This window comes from Cebus imitator, unplaced genomic scaffold (genome assembly GCF_001604975.1).
Source record: "Cebus imitator isolate Cc_AM_T3 unplaced genomic scaffold, Cebus_imitator-1.0 Scaffold12, whole genome shotgun sequence".
NCBI lineage: Eukaryota > Metazoa > Chordata > Mammalia > Primates > Cebidae > Cebus > Cebus imitator.
Window position 1 is genome coordinate 13,172,201 of NW_016107327.1, and position 24,325 is coordinate 13,196,525.

The following is a 24,325-nucleotide window of genomic DNA, read 5'->3' on the forward strand; positions in this document are numbered from 1 at the left end:
GGAAGTAGTTTGGTGTTGGTTAAGCATTCAAGTTCTGGAGTCTGATTACTTAGGTTTGATTTCTATCTCTATCTCTTAATAGTTGTTGAATTTGGTCAAATTATCTAACCTTCTGTACCTCAGTTTTCTCAGGTGCCAAATGGGAATCAGAAGATAATGAGTGTTTCTGTCACATGGTTTGTTCCCAGCTGGAGTGAATGCACACTGTGTGGGCTGGCTTATGCTAGCTCTTATTACCATGGCATTATCAAATTTTTTCCAGATTTCCCTTTTACTGAACTATAGCCCAGATTTCCTCAACTCTTATCCCTGAAAAGTTAATGTTATTTTCCAGTTACTTTTCAGTATGATAATAATTTCGGAGAACTATACTTACCTGGCAGGGGAGATACCACGATCATGAAGGTGGTTTTCCCAGGTCGAGGCTTATCCATTGCACTCCGGAGGTGCTGACCCCTGGGATTTCCCCAAATGTGGGAAACTCGACTACATAATTTATGGTAGTGGGGGACTGTGTTTGTGCTTTCCCCTGATTTAAAAATAATAATAATAGTAATAATAATAATTTCAGGGAATTATGAAAAACTACAGAAGCAGAAGTACTCATCAACAAAACCCACATAAATTCTTTAACCAATAAAATGGGATTTTATATTTGCATAAATAAAAGTAATATTCATTTGGGTAACAATATCTTATATTTTAACATATAATATAATCTTTAAACATCTGTACCTGAGAAAAGATAAAATGGTCCACTTTTCTATAATCAAAACCTAAGACTATAAAAAAGATATAAATTCTTAGGAGGAAAAGTTTTTCTAAATACAACAAAAAGTAATTGAAATGAAATACATAAAATCCCTAATTGCCTGTCAGACTGATTTGTATAGATATACTTCCCAGAATCATTGACTACCTCACTGAGAACAGCATGACATACTTCACTTATTGATTAAGACTACATTCACTTAATTGACTCACTGATGTATGAAGAGGCCTATTTTTCCTACATTACCAGGTCAATTTTCATTTTTCCTTTTCAGTGAAAATTTATCTGAATTATCAGAAAGCAGAAACAAAACTACAGTTGGCAGCTCTTTGTAGTGGAGACCCAGATTCAGAACTACTGACCGTCATTCCCAGATATGTGATTTTAAGCATGTCAGGAGCTATGTGATTCAGTCAAATTAATTCCTTTGCTTGTATATGCTATATAAGAAGAGAGATGGAAAGTATATTATCTCTAGGGTGTTTTTCACTTCCAACCTATCATAGCTGACATGTGCCCTAAAATTCCAACTTTACTTTTCGACACTCAAAAAAAAAAGTTGAATTATTTCAAGGGATACTTTTCAAATACACAAATCTTTCTTAAAATATTATTGAAACTAAATGCAATGTGTAACAAGTATTTTGTGTCAGGTTTATATAATCATATCAAATAGACTACCAACATATTGCAACTGCAAATGTCTTGAAAATTTCTTAACTATAATCTTGCAAAAAATTATATAACTATGACACATGCTTCTTCACTCATATTTCACAGATGAAGAAAAGAAAAAGAATATCGCGTGAATGTTTCTAAACTGAACGACACTAATTAACCGACATTAATAGACTCCTACTGTGCTAGAAGGTTAATATTTTAACTTCATAACTGTGCGTGTTGGTTTCCTTTTTGAGGTTTCTTTCCATCTCTATCTCTATCTCTCGCTCTTTTGTTTTGTTTTGTTTTGTTTTTTTGAGACGGAGTTTCACTCTTGTTACCCAGGCTGGAGTGCAATGGCGCGATCTCGGCTCACCGCAACCTCCGCCTCCTGGGTTCAGGCAATTCTCCTGCCTCAGCCTCCTGAGTAGCTGGGATTACAGGCACGCGCCACCATGCCCAGCTGATTTTTTGTATTTTTAGTAGAGACGGGGTTTCACCATGTTGACCAGGATGGTCTCGATCTCTTGACCTCGTGATCCACCCGCCTCGGCCTCCCAAAGTGCTGGGATTACAGGCTTGAGCCACCGCTCCTGGCCTCGCTCTCTTTTTGTTTTGTTTTGTTGTTTAGCATTCCAGAGGTTTTCAATACACTGTTGAAATAAAGAACACCTTCTGGTGCTATGCTTCTCAAGTTTGTGCACCATTTAGCTTATTCTCAAAAAACACAAATCTGCCCTGGTCTGTTCCTTTTACTCAGGAGATACTGGAGTCTCACCCACTATGTTGAAGGTGTGGAGGCCCTGCTATGACCACAACCTCATTGCTTTACACAAATTTTCCCCAGACACTGCCCTGCTTCCCTCACTGCTGCTTTCTTGAGCTGCCAACTGATATACTCTGCTGCTTTACATAAACAAAGTGTTGTTTTCTTCTGGCTAGTAGGAATAGCTTCTTTTTTTTTTTCTATGCGTGAATATTTTAGGGAGATCCCACAGCACAACTGCTTAACAGCCCAGATCCTAAAACACTTGTGGTTTTATGAGCAGTCTTTTTTTCCCCGGGATGCACAGCTGTCCAGGACGGAGCGTTCCATTCTAGCTTCTGTGCTCAGTCTAGTGAATTGTACTGGATTCCTTCCAGTTCTGACTCTGCTCCTCCATAATGAGTGTACCAGTTTCTTCTGTTCATATCTGAATCCCAAGAGAGATCACAATTCTAATGCCTTGGCAAATCAGCAGATGTAGCTAGATATAAGGTGAAAGTTGGTGCTAAGGGAATGGTGTACAGTAGGGAGTTGCCTAAGGTGATGTGGATTACCAATATGAATTCCTATTGTGATCAAGCTGAGACAAAGGATTGCATATGGAAACCTTCCTGTAGTGCATCTCAAAATTAAATCATTTCATTAAGTATTCCAAATCTATTGTGGAGATTTATAATCCATTACAAACTAGGATAAAAGAGTTTGTAATAATAATAACCTGAATTTATATTCAAACACTAAGCAAAATTTTGACCAGTGAATGTGTTGAATTTTAAAACAAAACCAAAATGCTTTTCAAAATATCTAGTTGATACATTTTTAAAAAAGTAGTTGTAAAACAAATATAGATCTTTAAAAATGGAAAATACAAAAAAAATGTGGGAAACATTTAGAAGAATAAGAAAAATCACCCCTTCAAAATTATTCCTATTTGGAATCAAGTTATTTCTCTATGTGGATTAGCGCTATTGTTATTGTTATTAGTGTTTTAATTTAGCTGCTACATACTTTCCATATAATTTCACAAATTTTGTTTTTCACTTAGGATTATTATGTATCTGTAAATCCATGCCATTTACTAAAATATATAACAATTAACTGTAAGGCCGGATTCATTACTAATCTATAGCCATAGCAAAGATTATGAAGCCTTTCTCTATCATTGACTGTTGAAGTTTCAGTCTCTCACAATTTCAAATTAAGAGTTTTGTTGTTGTCATTTGTTTGTTTTTCAGAGACAGGGTCTTGTCCTCCTCTCTCCCCCAGGCTGCAGTACAGTGGGAAGAATATAGCTCACTTTAGTCACAGACTCCTGGGCTCAAATGATCCTCCTGCCTCAGCCTCTCAAGTAACTAGTACTATAAGCATGCACCAGTATGCCCGGCTCAAAGTAAGTTTTAATAAACATATACATGCTAAGCATATATATAAATTCTGGTATTTTAAATAGTTAAACAAAAAATATTTACCAAATATATGGTTAAAGTGTGTAAACATATTGAGATACTTAATAACATCATCAATTGCTTTTAAGTAGAACACCAATTTACACAGTTGTGATGTATGAGAATACTTAAACCTTTTTAAAATTTTATTTTCAAATCCAAATTATATAATTTAATAGTTGAACTTTTAGTATGTAATGTAGAAGTGTGAATAAAAATTTATTTAAATTTAATTCCCGGATTATGAAAGTCATTAATTATATGCAGATAATCTAGTTTCTTATATTAGTCATAAACTAATATAGGCAAAATTATACTGTAGATTCTTTAGAGTACATATGAAGAATATTTACCAAGGTTTCCTTACCTGAGAATCAAAAGTTATTCATTTTTCTTTTGAGGCAAAATATGCCTAAACTTAGACAAATTGTAGAACATTTTAAAAAAATTATCTCCCTCAATTTATTGCCTCAAAAAATCACGTTCTAACCAGTACTCTTTCCAGAAATCGATTCCTAACTAGTAAAACGAATATGCAATAATCATTTATTTAAATGAAATACATGTTTAGTAAACTGAAATTCATTATTAGGCAGACTTATCTGGTAACACCTAGAGCCACAAAACAGTCTGCCATGGACACAGCACTGTCCTTGTGATATGTATAGCACCATGCATTGGAACAGAAAAGCTACTTTCTGTGGATAGCCAGATCCCCAGGAAAAGAGAAAGAGGAAAAGACTTGGTCAAGAATACACACTTTCTGCTCCAACATTTGCCAACAGATAGCTTCCTCCACCTCCAATGGAGAAAAGGAGCAGGGAAAAGGCTCAGAATTTTAGGGATAAGGGCTACTGGTATAGACTAGGGTGAGAGTGAAGAAGCTGTTTTAATAATTATAGATGATATCTACTAAACACTTTAAAAGGGTGGTTCCCACTAATTTATATATTTTATCTTATTTAAATCTCCCAACTATTTGATTATGTAGGTATCATTGTTTTTTCAACTCTGCAGATAAAGTAATAGACACTAAGTAGTGTAAAACAAGTAGTTTGCTTAAGGTAGCAAACCTAGAAACTGGTATAGCTGAAATTTGAATGCAGGTGGTTAGATTCCAGAGAAGTCTTTAATCAGTCACAAAACTCAGTACTATAATATATATCCAAAATTTTAAATGACATTTCGTGCTTTTAAAAGTGCTCACTAAAGTGAGTACTTCCAACTGTACAACTGCATTAGTGTTAAATTTTGCCATAAAGTAATTGGCTACTTAGTGGCAAAATATAGGGCCAGAGTTGATTGATATGCCCCCCAAATTAGGGGGCCTTGGTCTAGTTTGAACTTGAATATTTAGGGTAAGTCAGAGTATGATACATCAGTGAGGCTGGGCTTTGTCATTTGCCTGTATCAACAAGAATACATGGTTTGGGACCTGAAAGATGACACACACTTAATTCATCTTATGTATATATAAATGGATAGATGAATGGATGCACTAATCTATAATTGGATGAATGGTGCCAGGCTGGACTTGAGTCAGGGTTGTATCATTGCATTACTTTCTTTTCTTTTATTATCTTTGCAGTGACCTTGAAATAAGAGTACTGGCGTTTAGCTAATAAAAAAAACATAAGCACACAATACCCAGAGGCTAAAGGTGCATCACTGAAGTGCCTTCTCAACTTCAGTCCCTGTGGAACTTGCTTTTTGCTGGCTGTCCTCAGGAGATCACTCTCAGTTTCTAGAAGCATTTTGAGTTTCTTGCCAAGTGAATTACTGGACATTTTAAAGCCAACAGGGGAAAGAGAGACACTCTAGCAGACCAATGTTTCCATCTTCTTTAATGTAATCAGGTACATCTCAACACCTTTAGCATATTCTATTGACAGAAACAAATCACAAGTTATGCCCACAAGCAAGGGAAGATTCTGCAAAGGTTACCATTCTTACTAAAGGAAAAAAGCAAACAAACGGAATAAATTGATGAACTAGTTATATTATTATTGACAAGTATTGCTTTAAAAAAAAATTCTTCCTTATTAAATAAATCAAACACATGAATCCCTGAACAAAAAGTGCCACTTACCATTGGAGATCCACTTGACTTTAAAGCTTTCCTTGGGGTCTGTTCTGGAATGTTCGTTTGAGATATAAGAATGCTTGTGCAATTGTTTCCATTAAGACTGAGGTACATTGCAAATAACAGAAATCAGTGGCTGAATTATTTTCTGATTGCTGCTGTAACAAACCGCCAGTATGGTAGTGGCTTAAGAAAATACAAATTTCATTCAGTTGCAATTCTGGACTTCAGAAATCCAAAACAGGTCAGAAAGCTATTCTTCTGAAGCCTCTAGGTGGGAATTTGTTTCCTTCTTCTTTTTTCAATTTCTAAAGGATGTGTGCATTCCTTGGTTCATGGCCCCTGCTTCTATCTTCAAAACCTGTAGTGTTGCATCTTGAAATCTCTCTCTGACTTTGATCCTTTTTCCTGCCTTATACGGTGATTCTATTTTGCTGGACTTAATAATCCAGAATAAGCTCTCATCTCAATATTTTTATTTAATCACATCTGCAAAGTCCATTTTATCATGTAAGGTAACATGTTCACAGGTTCTGAGGATAAGGATGTGAGCATCTTTGTGGTGGTGGGTGAGGGAAATTATTTACCATATTGAGAAATAGGAATATAAAGGATCAATAATGTTCACACTTATCTCTCTCTCTCTTTCTCTGCCTTTCCCTCATATTGCATGGTAGTTGTTGCGTTTTAACTATCACATCCAAGTTTATGTTACTAGAAGGAGAAAGAAAGAGGGAAATAAAGCTAGGAGTTAACTTCAGAGTGTAGTCAATTAACCAGAACTATCTCTAGATACAAGAGGGACACGACCAGAATTTAGTTTGCGCAGCCAGAATTGTAGAGCTGCAAAAGGGAGAATGGTATTGGACTTTAATTTTCTGTGAGCCATTTGACAGTTTATTCTACAATTTCAATACTTTATTATAACAAAATGTTATGTTATTAATGTTAAAATTATTAAATAATAAATTATAAATTAATTTGAAAATAAGTTTTTAAAAATATTTATATTTTAAATGAACCCTATGTATTTTCCTACTTGAAAAATAAATATTCTGGTAAATGAAATGATTTCATCAGCTAGCTTTGTGAGAATTACCCAGATAATGTGATTTCTTTTCTTCTCAGAAGAACAGAGAATTCATGACTGCAATCCCCATATTTACATCCTTCTATATAGAGTTCCATTAGTCCTATGTAATCCTCATTATTTGTTTTCCTCTTGGGATAATGAGTAGAGATTTAAGAATGAACCTTAAGAAATTAAGTTCTGCAGCTTTCAGCTGTCAGTGAATTAAAGCTGTAGCTTTTCTGGTTTCAACTTTCATGGTATGGTAACTAGAGGGCTGTCAATCAACTTTGTCGGCATATATTTTCAGACAGAGTGGAACAGAGCAAATGCACATTGGAAATGAATTTTGAATAGTTCAGCAGAAGAGAGGCTTTCTCTCACAGGAACAAGGCATTCAGCAGGAGTTAAGGTCAGGACTGACGTACTTCTGTCAAAATGCTCCTGGATTTACACTTTGAAGCCCTGGAGTCATCTTTGGAATCCCCTGCCTGTCGTTGTCTGAACAGGAATCCCAGGGGTTCGACACTCAGGGCACTAAACAAACATTTCTTTCAAGCTGGCTTAGTTTAAGACACAGAACATTGCGTAACATCGTGCACCTACTTCAGTGCAGGCAATATTCAGCCCAGTGTCTGGACAGAATATTTGTTATTTGAATATTTCAAGGAATATTACGTTTTATTCTGTGCATATTGTGAAACATTACAAAGTAGGATAGTGCTTAAAAGGATTTTTAAAGTTCAGTTTTTTGGCTTCAAAAGCAATACTTCCACTGAAGTCATATGATTCACCCTAAGACCTGAGCACAATTTAGATCAAATTTGTACACACGCAAAGTTCTACTTATTTTTATGTTAATTGGGGTGGCAACTAAGCCTTATTTTGGTTCATTCTAAGAAAGACAAGGTCAAATTCTACCTTTATAATACAAGAAAGGAGAAATATATTGAATGATTATTTTATTTTTTTAAATTTCAACTTTTATTTTAGAATAGGAGTACACGTGCACATTTGTTACAGTGGTATATTGCGTGATGCTGAGGTTTGGAGTGTGACTGAACCTGTCACCCAGGTCGTGGGCATAAAACCCAATAGGTAGTTTTTCGGCCCTTGTCCACGTCCTTCTCCTCCCCGTCTAATCATCCCTGGAGTTTATTGTTCCCGTCTTTACGTTCATGTGTATTCAATGTTTACCTTCCATTTAGAAGTGAGAACATACAGTATTTGGTTCTCTATTTCTGTGTTAGTTTGTTTAGGATATTGGCCTCCAGCTGCACCCATGTTGCTGCAAAGGACGTGATTTTGAGACAGCCAGGTGGAAGGGGTCCTTGGAGAAACTCCAACCAGCCTGCCCAGTGGGGTGGAGCTTCAGGAAGTTCACTGCCTTTGCAGCAGGGAGGAGACTGAGCCTGGCCCCTCCACTTCCTGTGTGGGACCTGAGATTCAAACGAACTCTAGCAGAGGGATTCTTGCCTAGGGAGAGTCCCTATTTCCCCCACTTTTTTTTTCCCTTTTCATCCAATAAAACACTGCTTTACTCACTCTTTAAGCTGTCTTTTAGCTTAAATTTTCATGGCCATGGGACAGGCAAGAACCCCGTATTTAGCTAAACTAAGGAAAAGTCCTGCAATATTTTCATTTATGTCTGCATAGGAGTCCACGGTGCATGTGTACTACATTTTCTTTATCCAGTCACTATTGATGGGCATATGGGTTGATTCCATGTTTTGCTATTGTGAGTAGTGCTGTCATGAACATATAGATGCATGTGTTCATTTGGTGGAAAAATTTATTTTCTTTTGGGTAGCCCCTCAGTAACTGGATTTTTGAATTGAATGACAGTTAAACTCTTAGTCTTGGAGAAATCTCCAAGCTGCTTTCCACAGTGATTAGATTAATTTACCTTCCCACCAAGAGTGTATATAAGGGTCCCCTTTTCTCTGCAGCCTCACCAACATCTGTTATTTTTTGATGCTTTGACAAAAGCCATTCTGACTAGTATGATATGGTGTTTCATTGTGGTTTTGATTTGCATTTCTCTGATGATTAGAGACGATAAGCATTTTTTTTAATGTGTTTGCGGGCGGCATGTATATTTTCTTTTGGGAAGTGTCTGTTCATGTCTTTTGCCCACTCTTTAATGGGGTAATTTGCTTTTTTCTCATTTAGCTGTTTAAGTTCCTTAAAGAATCTGGATATTAGACCTTTATCAGATGCATAGTTTCTGGATATTTCCTCTCATTCTGTAGGTTGTCTGTTTAATGCCTTAATAGTATCTTTTGCTGTGCAGAAGTCATTTAATTTAATTAGGTACCACTGCGATTTTTGTTTTCATTGCTGTTGCTCTTGAGGATGTAGACATAAATTCCTTACCTAAGCTGATACTGAGAAGGCTATTTCTTAGGTTTTCTTCTAGGATTTTTATAGTTTGCAGTCTTACATTTGAATTTTAATTCATCTTGAGGTAACTTTTGTATGTAGTGATAGGAAGGGGTCCAGTTTCATTATTCTGCATGGGTAAGCAGTTATCCTAGCACCACTTACTAAAAAAAGAGTCCTTTCCTCACTATTTATTTTTGTGGAGTTTGTCAAAGATCAGATGGTTGTAAGTCTTCAGCTTTATTTCTGAGTTCTCTATTCTCTTCCATGTGTCTATGTGTCTGTTTTTGTATTAAATTGTTCTTAGTTTGAAATAAACTTTAAGAATCCAGTATGCTTACTCTGAACATACATCAAAATGTTATATATTATCTTTTGAAACTATTTGGGTGACTCTCTAGGGTAGAAAAAGAATATATTATAGTTATCATCATGTATTGAAAGTATTAATATAATTTCTCTAGTAACAGATCAAAATCTCAGGTTTTAGAACTCAAATATAATTTATCTGTTAAAATTAAACATCTGTTAAAAGTTATTTTTCGTATATTAGTGAAGTCCAGAGCTTTCATCACAAAGTTTGTTTTCCAACATTAGTTTTAAAGAAGAAAATGTCTTTTGCCTTTTTCATTTCACATTTTCCCATCATTACTGGAGCATGCAATGGCCCTTATTTGAGCCCTAATAGATTTGTGAGATCCCTGATAACTAGAAAAATATTTGAAATACAAAAGTTATGTGTTGATCTATGCTTTTTTTTCACTGTGTTTTCTAGGCCTTTTTAAAAATGTTATAGTAATATTCATATATAACTCTTCGAAGGAGTGGCTCATGTTTGAAATATATTTATGTATATTCAGTTTCTAAAGTATATCTCATATAAAAAAGATATTTAATACATTTCTTTGGAATAGTAAGACAAGACAGAGGCATAGAATAATAGCTAAAGCTCCATGTTCTCTTTGTTCTTACTCATTCTCTTATTCCTCATACCATGTACCTATTAATAATGCTAATCTAATCTATCAAGTCTCTGATCATTCCTGGAAATTTCATGATTCACATTTCCACAAATGCCTTCATATATGTTGTAAACTTGTGCAACTATTATAAAAACATATTTTTTGATTTGCCCATCTTTTACTTACAGCTGAAAAGAAAACAGAAACGACAGAACTTGATAAAGGATGTTACAATCCTCTGTCTTGAGTCAGTTAAATGGCTTCCATCAACTTGGCATACTTCTGCCAACTAAGCTTCTTATGTCATCATGGCTTTAGTCTATTTCTTAGACAAAATTTTAGATATTTTTCATTGCCTTGTAGGGGACTCATGTGCAAGGGGTATACGTGTCATGGATTTAACTTGCACAGGTCTAATAAAGAATTGCATGAGATTGCTTTTTAAAAGTTATGCATTTTATCCTCTTGTTTCTCTTCAGATCATATAAATCTTTCACCTTTTAAGAGTTATGAATTTAAATATTTTAAAGTAACCATTTTCAAGTAGCCAAAACCATTTAACACAATGAAAAAAGTACTTCTAGAGTTCTATTATTTATTTTAATCTAGAAAATGACACAAATCAATTTCTATCAGTTATCCAAAATGTTATTCATTTCGTCTTCATGTCAAAATGAAATAAAGTATGATGTGGCAACACTTCTTCAGGAAAAATAAAGAGTCATTGGATAAATGGCCACTTAAATACTTGGTTTCTGGGAACATTAAGGTCATGTCTGCACTAGAAATGTGAAGACATAAATGAGACAAATTTTCAAAATGAAGTAAAGCTGAAAGCTCTTTTGCCAGGGCAGACCAACTGCCTAGCTAAATTATAAAACCATAATGTACATGACTTTATCCACCAATGAAATGGGAATTATACTACAAGCCAATTCTGTCAGAGGATGTTATAGAGATAATGAGATAATGTCTTTTAAGTGCTTTCAGTGTCTCGGATGAAAAAAGATAACTTTTCTATCCTCAGTAAAGAGGAGACCCATGATCACTAACATTTCACATTGCTAAATGTACCTTCTTTAGAAAAGTGATGCTATTAAAATAATGATACCAAAAGCTCTTTCACCAAACCTACTATAAAGCTATATTCATCAATAATGAAGGCATGGATCTGTAGCTGAAGTGATGAGCGTCTCTAAAATTATCAAATATTTTCTATAAGATTAACAACCACATTCAAGGATGTTTATTGCAAGGCTAGACGTAAACACATAGAAACATTTCAAAGCATAATGCATTTTCTATTAGCAAGGAATTCTTCTAATTAGTATACATACGTGAATAATAATAATAAAAAAACATCTGTTTCAATGTTAACTAAAACTAAATTTGGGATGCAATAACCTAGATGCTCTTTTAAATTGTTGTTTCCTTCTACTGTCCAATAGGACTCATTAAATACACTCAACTAATCTGTCCTCTGAGACACCACATTCAAGTGAAACAATTTTATTTAGTTAAATCAAATGAAAGGCATATCCAAAACTTACATGTTATTAAATGGAGCCATGACCCACTTGAACTGCCATGCTTTAAGTTAAATAAACAATTAGCCATGTTGTCAATGAGTGACATCAGTGGGCAGGTTTTTTTTCCTCCTTTGGCCGTGGTTATGGGTAAAGTTGGTATAATTTCTTAAAGTAAATGGATCTGTTTATGGAGAAATTAAATGACTAAAATTATTAATAAATATCCACAGAAATTATTTAAAAACTTTAAATCTTCATAAAGAAAATGTATAGTAAAATAATTATATAATAAATCTCTCAGAATCTGTGAGTGATAAAACAGACGGTTGTTTGGTAGATCACAAAGTGTTCCTGAGACATTCACTAATAAGTAATAGTAGTAGATTTGGCCTTAGCTATAAAATACTCATGGCCATATGTATATTTAACATTTTTTATATGATATAGGCATGTCCTTATGCCTCAATTCCAGCTAATGAAGAGTTAAAATCTTCTAGTGTTGAAAAGGTTAATTAGGTCGTAAGTAGGACTTAAGGAAAAAGCAATCTGCCTCCAGACATTGGTGTGTAAGACTGGAATGCATGGGGATTCTGAAACCATTTTTCAGCAAATGAGAGAGAGCCAATGTGCTGAGAATGAATCACCAGAAAAGAGTGAAATCAACATGGACCCTTGATGATGATGTAGAGAACCTAAACTGACAAAAGCTTTAGAAACAATTTTATTCTCAGGGTTTGTAATAAGTCCTCTTAATGTTGGAGTCATTTTAGTTTGAGTATTTTAGCATTTGTAGCCAAAACCAGCTTCACTGATATACATACCTTGGTGAGAAACATATCCATATGGGCCTCAGATTTTACCTAGTAGATTCTGACTTTACAGATGGGATTAACAGCAACGGCTTTGGGATCATCAAGACTGTGTGAATTGATTAGAACCTTTGTCTCTGGGAATTACATGACTTTCTGTCCAGCAAGTCCCAGTGGCAAGAAAAGCATTATTATTGAATGGCAGCGACATTTAGGGGATCAAGGAATTTTATTTGAATGTCCATTATCTCTATTGTTTTCTGTTTCTTCATTCTGAGAGATTGAAAACTGATTCTCTGTTTTAGAAAACCTCATTGACATTTCTTATTCAGGGATGCTTAAAATGGGTAGCATTTGCAGGTATTAGGCAGCATGTGCATGAAGCAAACTAACATTAACTGAAATGTTCAGGAATCCTACATCCTGAGGGTCACTTTAGGAGAATTTTTTTCTCCAATGGAAAGTTATTAATGATAGTTGTAGTTGATTTTAGATATGTGTGAATCTCCTAGAATTTCTTAGAGTTACTTTTAGATTCTTAGAATTTTAGATTCTTCGAATCTAAAAAGAAGAATTTTAGATTCTTCGAATCTAAAAAGAAGAATTTTAGAATTTAAAATTCTTAGAATTTTAGATTCTTAGAATTACTTTTCCAGTAAAAGTAAACTCTGGATACATGCAAGGTGTTCTACCAATTGGTCAAGTGGGAACTCAAAACCAATAAAAGTTTTAGCATTTAGTGGTAGTATGCCTTTCGTTGTAACCCCGAGCTAGGGAGACCTGGACATGTTTTTAAAAATAAAGCTTGCCTAAATGAAGAACTCCTATGAGAATCTAACGCCTCTACTGATCTGACAGGAGGCAGAGTTCAGCAGCAATGCTCACTCAGTTACCTCCTGCTGTGTGGCCTGGTTCCTAACAGGCTGTGGGCTGATACTCCGGGGTTAAGGACCCCTGTTCTAGGAGTATAGGAAATCTGGTAAAGTAATTCACCCTAAGTACAATACATTAGAAACCAAGAGCTATATAAGGTAAGTAATATCTTAAAAGAAGAGTGGCCAATGTGGTATTTGTTCTGTTTAGTATGAGACTGGTGTTGTAGTGAATGGTTCATAGGAACTTTACTAGATTAATATGAACCTTTAAAGAATGACTAAGTATTGTATGAGTGTTCTGCCAGGGAATGTTTAAGTAGGTAAAATAGAATAGACCAAGAAAATAAACTTAGTTCAGAAAACTGTTCTTTAATCTCTCTGATTCCAAGTAATGGCAGTAGTCGATTGATAGAATAAACCATACGAAAAAGGAGAAAAATTCTCCTGAGGTTTACGTAACCACCTTCTATATGTTTACATTGCACCCTATGTATAACTCCCTTAATTCTTCACTTAACTTCACAGTACTATTGTTGCCTGCTTACATGTTTATTTCACATTAGTCTTTAATTTCTATAAAGGGAGACATTGTGTCTGTCCTATCTATAGTTGTATTCTTTAAGACATGTTAGCCTAGAACATAATGAGGTCAATTAATATAATAAGTATATACACTTATGCTGAAACAATTTGTTTTTCCAGTTTTTTAACCTCATCTTACCAAAGCCTGCCTTCAACTTCTATTGATAGAAAACAAAGATAGAATCTAAGGGCTGAAATAGGAATCTATGTCTATTGTCGTAGAAATATTAAAAGAATAATTCTGATAGGGGGGATGCAATTATGGAAATATTCTGAATATAAATTACTTAACATTTACTATTTTTTTTCTTTTACTCAAGGTTATATTTCAACGAAGTGAATACTGAATATATTTCCATATTGACAGTTAAGATCAGGGTAAGTACTTATTGGTGTTTTGTTAAATAATAATAGATATTAAATAATAAGGAACTATCCTTGGAAAATTAAAGTTAGTTTTTGGTGAAAACTAAACAATAAGAGAAGTGTTACAATACAGTGTCTGGTTGTTTGTTATCTTTTTATTCAATAATTGATCCTATTTGGCCTACACATCTAAAGATACAAACTCTTAATAGTAGCAAAGTTGACATTTTTATATACATTTGAATAACTCTATTGTCTATCTTTTTTTAAGTTCCAAGCACAGATTGAGAAAAGTGGCATTACAGATTGAACATACCAAATTCAAAAATCTGAAATCCAAAATATTCCAAAATCTAAAACATTTTGAGCAGTAATATGATGTTCAAAGGAAAAGCTCATTAGAGCATTTCAGATTTCAGAATTTTGGTTTGGCATGCTGAACTAGTAAGTTTAATGCAAATATTTCCAATTTCTTTTTAAAAATTTAAATCCAAAACACTTCTGGTGTTAAGAATTTTGGATAAGGGATAGTCAACTTGTATTTTAAAGATGTAAAGATAATATTTAAGGACACCTCCCAACTTCAGCGTGGTGTCCTGTGGTTTGAATGTTTGAATCCCCTTGAAAATCCATTTTGAAACTTAATCTCAAATGCACTAGTATTAACAGGTAGAGCCTTCAGGCAGCGATTAGGTCATGAAAGTTGCACTCTTATGAATGGGATTAGAGCCTTAAAAAGGAGGGGGCTGGCTAGGCTCTTCTGTCCTTCCACCTTCCACTATGTGAAGACACAGTGTTTGTCCCCTATGGAGGACGTAGCAACAAGACATCTGTTAGACTTGGACTTTTGGGTTAATGCTGAAATGAGTTAAGATGTTGGGGAACTGTTGGGAAGGCATAATTGTGTTTTGAAATGCAAGAAAGATGAGATTTGGGAGGGGCCAAGATTGGAATGATATAGTCTGGTTCTGAGGCTCTATTCAAATATCATCTTGAATTATAATCTGATTTGTAATTCCCTCATGTTGGGGGACGAACCTCATGGGAGGTGATTTGATCATCGGGGTCGTTCTCATGCTGTTCTCCTGATAATAAGTGAGTTCTCATAGGATCTGATGGTTTCATAAGGGGCTCTATCCCCCTTCACTCTGGGGTTCTCTTGCCTGTCAACATATAAGCCATGCCTTTGTTTCTCCTTCACCTTCCACTATGATTGTATGTTTCCTGAGGCCTCCCTAGCCATTTGGAACTGTGAGTCAATGAAAACTTTTTCCCTTATAAATTACCCAGTCTTGGGTATTTCTTTATAGCAGTGTGAAAATGGACTAATACAACACAATTTTGACAGCAGAGACTGGACCATCACCAGACACCAAATCATCCGTCCCTGCAATCTTAGACTTCCCAGCTTCCATAACTGTAAGCAATAAATTTATTCTGCTTCTAAATTACCCAGCCACATTCTCAGTTATTTTGATATGTATATATATGTATTTTGATATATGTGTATATATATATATATATATATATTAGATTAATACACTGAGAATAGAAAATATATATTTCATCTGGGGTATCTATGTTACTGAGAATGTTATCATGAAAGAGATTGTACTTAAGCTGGAGCTGAAGCATGTTTAGGTCCCTTTACTCACCATTTACAGAGAACACAGGATAAAATCATGAACTGTAGCATGGAGAAAAATTAAGTAATCATGCAAACATTTTCAGAAATTATCAAGTAATTATCTCTTGGAGAAGACTGGGTGAAATTGATATAAAGTAAATGTTTAAAAAGTTATGCTTGTTTATAAAAGTTAATAAATGCCACATTGAAAATTTTTAATTTACTCTACACCAGGCAAGCCATTTAGTGTTTCTGACCAGATCTCTTTTCTTAAAGGGATATATAGGAAGCCACTGATAATAACTATTGAATAAGTTGGGGAGGGCAGCCAAGAGGAACTGTAGTGTTAAATAAAAACTGCTGACTGACTCTGACTAACCCCCTGAATGTATAAATTCTTACATATGTCAGGACAAACTGTGATAAATTCCATTGATTTATGAAGCATATATTAAAATGAATGAATGATTGATTTTGAAACAACTGACTTTTGGGTTTATTAAAATGATGAAACAGAGTCATTCATTATATAAATGTCAGACACTTTGTGAACATATCCAACTTCATACAGTTGTTTTATTTTTCTTCTTGCTATATTTTTTTATATAAAAGTCCATAATTTACCCTCATGAAGCCAATTTAGAATTGAGATTTTGGCTTTTACTTTTTTTATTTTATTTTTTTGAGACAGGTTCTCACCCTCTCTCCTAGACTGCAGTGTAGTGATGCAGTCACAGCTCACTGCAACCTTGTACTTCTGGCCCCAAGAGATCTCTCCCCTCAGCCTCCTGAGTAGCTGGGACCACAGATGCATGCCACCACATCCGGCTAAAATTTGAATTATTTGTAGAGATGGGGTCTCCCTGCATTGCTCAGGCTGGTCTCAAACTCTTAGCTCAACCAATCCTCTCATTTTGGCCTCTCAAAGTGCTGGGATTACAGGTGCAAGCCATCACATCAGGCAGCTTTTACTTTTACTGTGTCAAAAGCTCCAGACCTTTGCTCAGGTCCCATATTTTAGTCTATGTAGTCAGGAATCTGGGAACTTTACTAATAGTGTTACAAAAATATAGAGAACTCCAGTGGATGGATACTTGACATTCCATCCATCACCTTTTCCATGGGACTTACCAATTCCCATCTGAATCCTGTTAACTCGTTCCTGGCATCCATTTCTTTTTGTATCACACTGCACTTCTCAAAACATCTTTCATGTGTCTTAATGTTTTCAGTTTGGTTTTTTGAGGAAGTAACACTGTCTCAACTAATCCTGAATGTTACTTACATGGGGAAAACCATTCTACTATTCATAAAAATCATTGATAGTCAATGTATTGCATATGTTCATATTAAATGACTTTGCTTTGAAATTGCTTCTGCCTCTTTAAAAAGTAAAAGTTGTCTGCTCAATTTTGCTGTGAACCTAAAACTTTTCAAAAAGTAAAGTCTATTTGATAGGCAACCAATTTTGTTTAAATAAAATAACCTTAAAATAGTTGATAGCAATGATGTGAATATCTCTGTGATTTATATTATTATTTAAATCTTAAATCACACTTTAATACACTTCTGTATTCATAAAATATTCTGATACCTGTTTTAGAATAAAGGATATGTTATCTTCAGAAAAGATTTAGTTGTTTTCTCCTCCTCTATTTTTCTGAAAGAGTATGTATGAATTTGACCCTATTCCGTCTTAATCATTACGTATAATCTGGAGTTTTGTTTGTTACAAATACTTAATAACTAGGTACATTTTTGTGTCAATTTTGGTAGGTTGCATTTTTTAAAGACAATTGCTAACTTATCTAAATGAACGTTACTCATATAAAGTCGTACATATTTTATTATTTTGATATATATGTTTTATTCTACTTTTCTTTTTTATTTCTGATATTAGTAATTTATCTCTTCTATTTTATAGATCCATTATGTTAAGTGATTTTCAAATTTATTAACATTTTTAAAGAAGCATCTTTGAGTTACATACATTTTTTTCATTATTTTTCTAATGTAATTGATTTTTGCTCTTATTCATTTTCATTTCCTTTGTTTTACTTTGTTTTCTAGCTTTCTGAAAAACAAATTTAGATCAATATTTTAAAACATTGTTGTGGATATAAACACTTGAAACTAAAAATGTTCCTGTGAATGCTGTTTTGGTTGTATTGTTTAATTTCCCAACATTTGGCAATTTTGTAGATATAACATGGTTATTGATTTTGATTTAATTTGAAAGTGACCATAAAATATCTTTTTAAAATATTTTCATCTTTTGATATTTACTGAGACTATTTCTTATGATACAGCATATTATCTATCTACGTAAAAATCTTATATGTCTTTGATAAAAGGTGTATTCTATAATTGTTGAGCATAATATAGTGTAAATATTAATTACATCCAGGTAGTTGATTTTTCTTATTTATTTCTTTGGTCCATTATATCAAATATTGAGAGAGTTTTGCTAAAATTTCCAACTGTGACTTTATATTTGACAATTTCTGAGGTCTGTCATGCTTTATGAAAATGTACTAGATGCGTATACACTTATAAATGTTTAATCTACAGATTAGTTGATCCTATTAACATTTGATACTTTCCACTTTATTTCTGGTAACAGTCTTTGTATAAAACTATACATAGTCTGGTAGTAATATAGTCACTAGAGCTTATGTATAATTACTGTTTTCATGGAGTATCTTTTTCCTTTGTTTCTATGTCTTTGCATTGGAAGTATATCTGTCATAAACAACATACGGTTGGACTTCCTTTCCTTCCTTTTCTTCCTTCCTCCCTCCCTCTGTCCCTCTGTCCCTCCCTCCCTCCTTCCCTTCCATCTTTCCTTCCTTCCTTCCTTCCTTCCTTCTTTCCTTCCTTCCTTCCTTCTTTCCTTCCTTCCATCCTTCCGTTCTTCTTTCCTTCCTTCTCCTTTCCTACCTCTCTCCCTCCCTTCCTGCCATCATTCCCTCCCTCCTTCTTTTTAAAATCCATGCTGGCATTCTATGCTTTTTAACTGGAATGTTTAGTCTGTTCAATCTAATTAATAGAATCCTTGATATAGTTGAATTTATAGCTTTCATTTACTATTTGCTTTTCTTTGTTCTGTTTTTGCTGTTCTATTCCTCATTTCCCACATTTTGTTGGGTTAATTAATTTTTAGTGATTGAGTCTTGGGATTTCAATATTCATATTTAACTAATCATGATGTACTTAGAGAGAATAATCTGAGACTTTATATAGCATATATGAACCTTGTAACAGGATCATTCAAATTACCTCCCCTGTATTATGTTATTTTTATAAGCACTACAATTTGTGTAATGATTTTAGCTTTAAGCATTCATATATCTTCACAAAATTAGAAATAGCTATCTTCTCCACACATTTACTCTTTCCTATGCTCTTTATTGATAACTAGAAATCTGAGTTTGCATTTGAGGTTACTTCATTTCAGCGCAATGAACACTCCTTGGTCATTCTTTGTAGTATAGATCTTCTGGAAAATAATCATGTATTTTGTTTAGAATTTACTTTGCTTCTTCAAACTTAGCTAGACATTATACAACATATTTGGAAATAGTTTTACTATTTTTTAAATACATTTTCTGTTTACTTTCTTTCTCTTCATCTTCTGGGTTTTTAAACATATAGATTGTAGACCACCTAATTATGGTCCTTTGGTCATGAATCTGTGTGATTCAGATTGTATAGTTTCTTTTGATATCACTTCAACTTCATTGACTTACTCTTTTATACTCTCAACACTGCTGTTGAGCTTATTCAGTGATATTCTCCTTTCGCTGATTATACTTTTCCATTCTAGAATTTCCATTTGTTTTGATTTTTATTATTGATAGCTGTATGATGAGAGTCCTTATTTGAATTGCTTATTACCATCTATTTTTCATCTTTATGAACATATATTAAATAGCTCCTCTGATTTTTCCAACATCTGAGTCATCTGGGTATCTGTATCTAATGACTTTTTTGATTGAATTATGTTTTCTCTGTTTTTTATGCCTGATTTTTGGTGTTACAATAAGTATTTAAAACAGTTTTTTTTTAAGATGCCCTATGCTTAACTGTATTGCTTTGAGGAGGGTTCATCTTTGTTCTAGCAGGTTACTAATTTTTCTGGGACTCTGACTATAAATTCCACTTTCTCTCTGGAGTAGAATACATTAGAAATCTCCACACGATTGTTTCAGACTCTTGCTGCTGGTATCAATATATCCTCTGGAATCTCCTTCCCAGAGGCATAATTCAATGATCAATTGATGATCTGAGCGAAACTTACAAACAACTGTTAGAACTCAACCCATCTATGTTTCTCTTTTGTCTGGATTTCTTCTCATCTAGTTTTTTTTTTTTCTTTTTTTAAAACTACCTTACTAACCCTAATATTTGTATTTGGACACCCCGAGCTATTAAAACTACTTAATTTCATACGCTGTATCTAAGATTATGAGGTCTACCCTTAGGCAAAATAGTGACAAACAGTTAGAACCAGTGTACTTCCTTTCTTTCAAGGATTTGATTTTCTCAAGTGCTATTCACCTCTAGTGAGTCTGACTACCATAAAATTACTGATTTTTAAGTATTCAGTAAAAATCATTTCATAATTGTTCTAGGTACAAGGCATCATCAGGACATTTCACATCACCAGAGTATTTTTTAGTAATTTAAATTAAAATATTTTCTAACTCTAAAGGTGTAATGATCAATAATAAGCATTTGTCAATGTTTGTATATTAATCATATGGAACATATATGTGTCAAAATGACGTATTCAAAGATCTTTTTTAAAAAAGGAACATAGAAGTGCAAGGATTTTGTGTAAAACTTGTGTGGAAATGATGAGTTAGAGAGAAAGGGGCCTTTACAAAGATAGGAATATTTAAAAAGACATTTTGAATAATGAAAAACTTATGAATCAATTAACCAACACCTGTTTGTGATCACAGGAAAACTATCTGAGCTAAAACTATTAGTACTTTCTGATATTAGGAAACAGAGATTAATCATAAATCCTCCAAGTAATATAAATAACAGGTCTTAAGAATGTTATTTCTGATTGTCCTCAAATCTCTTATTAGAGACCAATCTTGTTTTTAACATTTTTCTCCTGACAAACAATCATAAGGATTCAAGTATTTCCAGGGCAAAGACCAGTCAAATCAGTGCTCAACCCAGTTCCATCCACTGCTTGAGAATTCACGAAACTCAAACAATTGTAAAGTGCTGTGTAGAGGTCCCTAGGTTTTCAAGCTAAGGTTAGGAAAGAAAGGAAAAGAAATACAGTCTTTCATGATTCTATTGAATCAAAGCAGTAAAAATGCTTCTGCTTTGGTCTAGAGTCTAGTGTACACAAAGTGGCCCACAGAGGGAGAGATCATGAGGACTCAGACATAACTGGAGCCATTCTGAAACATCAGAGCCACGGTAAAGACACTGACATCTATCAAGAAACTGCTATTGAAGAAGGCTACTCAAAATTCAACATAAATAGGTATCAAGGGAAAATGGAACTTTAAACCTAAGCTTACATGCTGGACAGTCAGATGAAAATCTCAGCAGTTTTTCTGGCTTCTCTAGACTAAATAGAAGGAAAAATATGTTTAATCGCCTGAGACCTATGGAAATAGAGTTTTATATCTTGTTAAAATAATTTGACTAAAAACAGTTTTTTAACATCGATTTTGCCTTCATCAAAGTCAAAAATGACTTTAATTTAACATTATTAAGAATAGCTAAAAACAGGATATAGCAATATAATTTCAAAAGAAACTCTTTGACTAAAAACATATATTAAGTGAATGGGCTTATCAATCATACTTTTCCACAGAGCAGTCTTATAATTTTTCCAATAGCATAAAATGTTGGTTTTGTCAGCATTTTTGATGTAATATAAATTCTATAAAAATGCTGCCCACAAACATAATCAACTGCATCCCAAGTGATGTCAGATATTTATAATTTTCTTTGATGTAGTCTGCAAGTGTTTTCGATTGGGTGGCCATATTAAATACATTTACTTTCAGGCAGAATGCAATTTTGACTAGGCAATCATGTTTATCAAGCAGATTCATTATGTATTACTTGTACCTTAAAGAAACATTTTCTATATTCAGCAAACTCAGCACTCTGATAGCAATGCTTGTTTGTGACACCTGGTTAAAAAGGACTGTGAGTAAAGGAAGATGGAGTGTGGTTTTTTGTTTGTTTGTTTGTTTGTTTTGTTTGTTTGTTTTGTTTTGTTTTTGCAGAGCCAACTACACAACAGCAAAATCGCAGCCATGTTGACATTATGTATCATTTTTCTATGTTTCTTAATTCTGCTCTTAACGTATTCCAAGAAAACCTTATTACGTTTTTTAAATGAATAAATGCTTCTGTTTTCAACCTGACACTGATATGTCTAAGTGATTGCAAGTAAACAATCAATTTGTATTTTTAATTATGTGAAATTATGTCACATAAAAATAAATAGAGAGGCTATACACAAATTGTTCAAATTTGTTATATTAGAACAATTATATGTACAACTGAAGTCAGAAGTCAAATGTGAAGAATAATGGTAAGGAATGGTTAAAGCTTAATTTTTTATATAGCTCTTTTGGTATTTATCTGGCTTTCCTGTTTGTTCATAGAGAGGGAAATGGTCTGCCTCAATCTACTGCATCATACTCAAAAGGGAAAATAGAACCAAGCAGCTCTTGAAGTGGTATGAAGTAATAAATACATTAGCCAGAGACTTCACAGGTCAGTCGGGGAGAGGGGCTTTTAAAATGGCTGGTTGCTTATGTCCTCCCAGATCCATCTGGATGTCCTCCCAGATCTATCCAGTGATACTTATAATAAGTTATGTCTGTGTGGTGAGCAACAGTGAGGAGAGGAGCCTAGTGTTTTCAGGAAAGAGGCAAATCTATTCAACACCATTTACTCAGAAATGGCAATTGGGCCAGCTTGCCTTTTGCCATGTAACACAGAGACGGTAGGGAGAAAAAATGGATTTTTTTTGCTTATATTTCTAAGTATACATAGACTAAATGAATAATAAACTTTTGCATGTATTTTAAGTGTGTTTACATATGTACATATATGCATATATTTATTCATCATTGCAGTTTCTTTCTATCAGAGTTCAAAATCCTTCATGTCTTCAATTTTTATCTTTTTAAGCAAAGGAAATTCTATGTCACCTAAGTGACACTCATTCAAACTCTAAAATACAATGCATGAAAAGTCAGCCTGAGTCCGAAGAGCATTTCACTGAGTTTTGAAATGACGTCACAAATCACAAAGTATAATTCTGTGTTACATTGTAAAATTTCCTCTTCTGAAAATTAAGAAGAGAGAAAGATGTAGGAAATAGACCAACAATGGTCTCTATCCTAAGTAATCAATGGCTAAAAATGGACCCATATAATCAATCTATTTCATTCATGGGAAGAAGTAAGCTGTTAAGTCTCCTGCCACCTTCAAGGGAGAATGAACTAAAATTTTTGAACTTCTAATATGAGTTTGGCACTGCATCTCAAAATTTATATTTAATACCTACCTTAACAAACTCAATACCAAGACAGTAATTCTGTTCAAGTAATGGAAGTAACAGTGATAGTAGTAATATGTATGTTTTCTGTAAGGTGGAAGTAATTTATAGAAATAATGCTATCTTCATTCTGTCTACAATTATAGTCCTTAATGTTTGCTTAAAGATAGAGCTTACACCTTACTAAATAATATCTCTCAACAAATAAATGACTTCTGAAACTACATATGGAAGGTAGTAAATTAAATATTAATACTTAAATAAAGGTTATGTTATTTTAGTGTAAATCCTGTCCCTCCTCCTACCCACCCTCCCTTCCTTCCTTCCATTTCCTTCCTTCCTTTTCCTTCCTTCCTTCCATTTCTTTCCTTCCATTTCCTTCCTTCCATTTCCTTCCTTCCTTTTCCTTCCTTCCTCCCTTCCTACCTTCCTTCCTTCCTTCATTTTCCTTCCTGTCTTCCTTTTACTTCCTTCCTTTTCCTTACTTTCTTCCTTTTCCTTTCTTCCTGCGAGTCTCAGGCCCTGGCAGCTTCTACGTGGTGTTGAGCCTACAATTGCACAGAAGTCAAGAATTGAGGTCTGGAAACCTCTGCCTAGATTTCAGAGGATGTATGAAAAGCCCCGGATGCTCAGGCAGAAGTTTGCTGCAGGTGTAACAGGGTCCCATGGAGATCTTCTGCTAGGTCAGTGCAGAAGGGAAATGTAGGTCGGAGCCCCACACAGAGCCCCTACTGGGGCACTGCCTAGTGAAGTTGTGAGAAGAGGGCTACTGTCCTCCAGACCCCAGATTGGTAGATCCACGGACGGCTTGCACAGTTCACCTGGAAAAGCCACAAACACTCA

At 34.2% G+C, this 24,325-nt stretch overlaps 1 non-coding gene across 1 annotated transcript; it reads left to right on the forward strand.

Moving 5' to 3' along the window:
- The first annotated feature begins 368 nt into the window (after positions 1 to 368).
- LOC119467170 lies at positions 369 to 532 on the forward strand. The gene has a single exon (XR_005195701.1). It is a non-coding gene; the product is annotated as a U1 spliceosomal RNA (small nuclear RNA).
- The last annotated feature ends 23,793 nt before the right edge of the window (positions 533 to 24,325 follow it).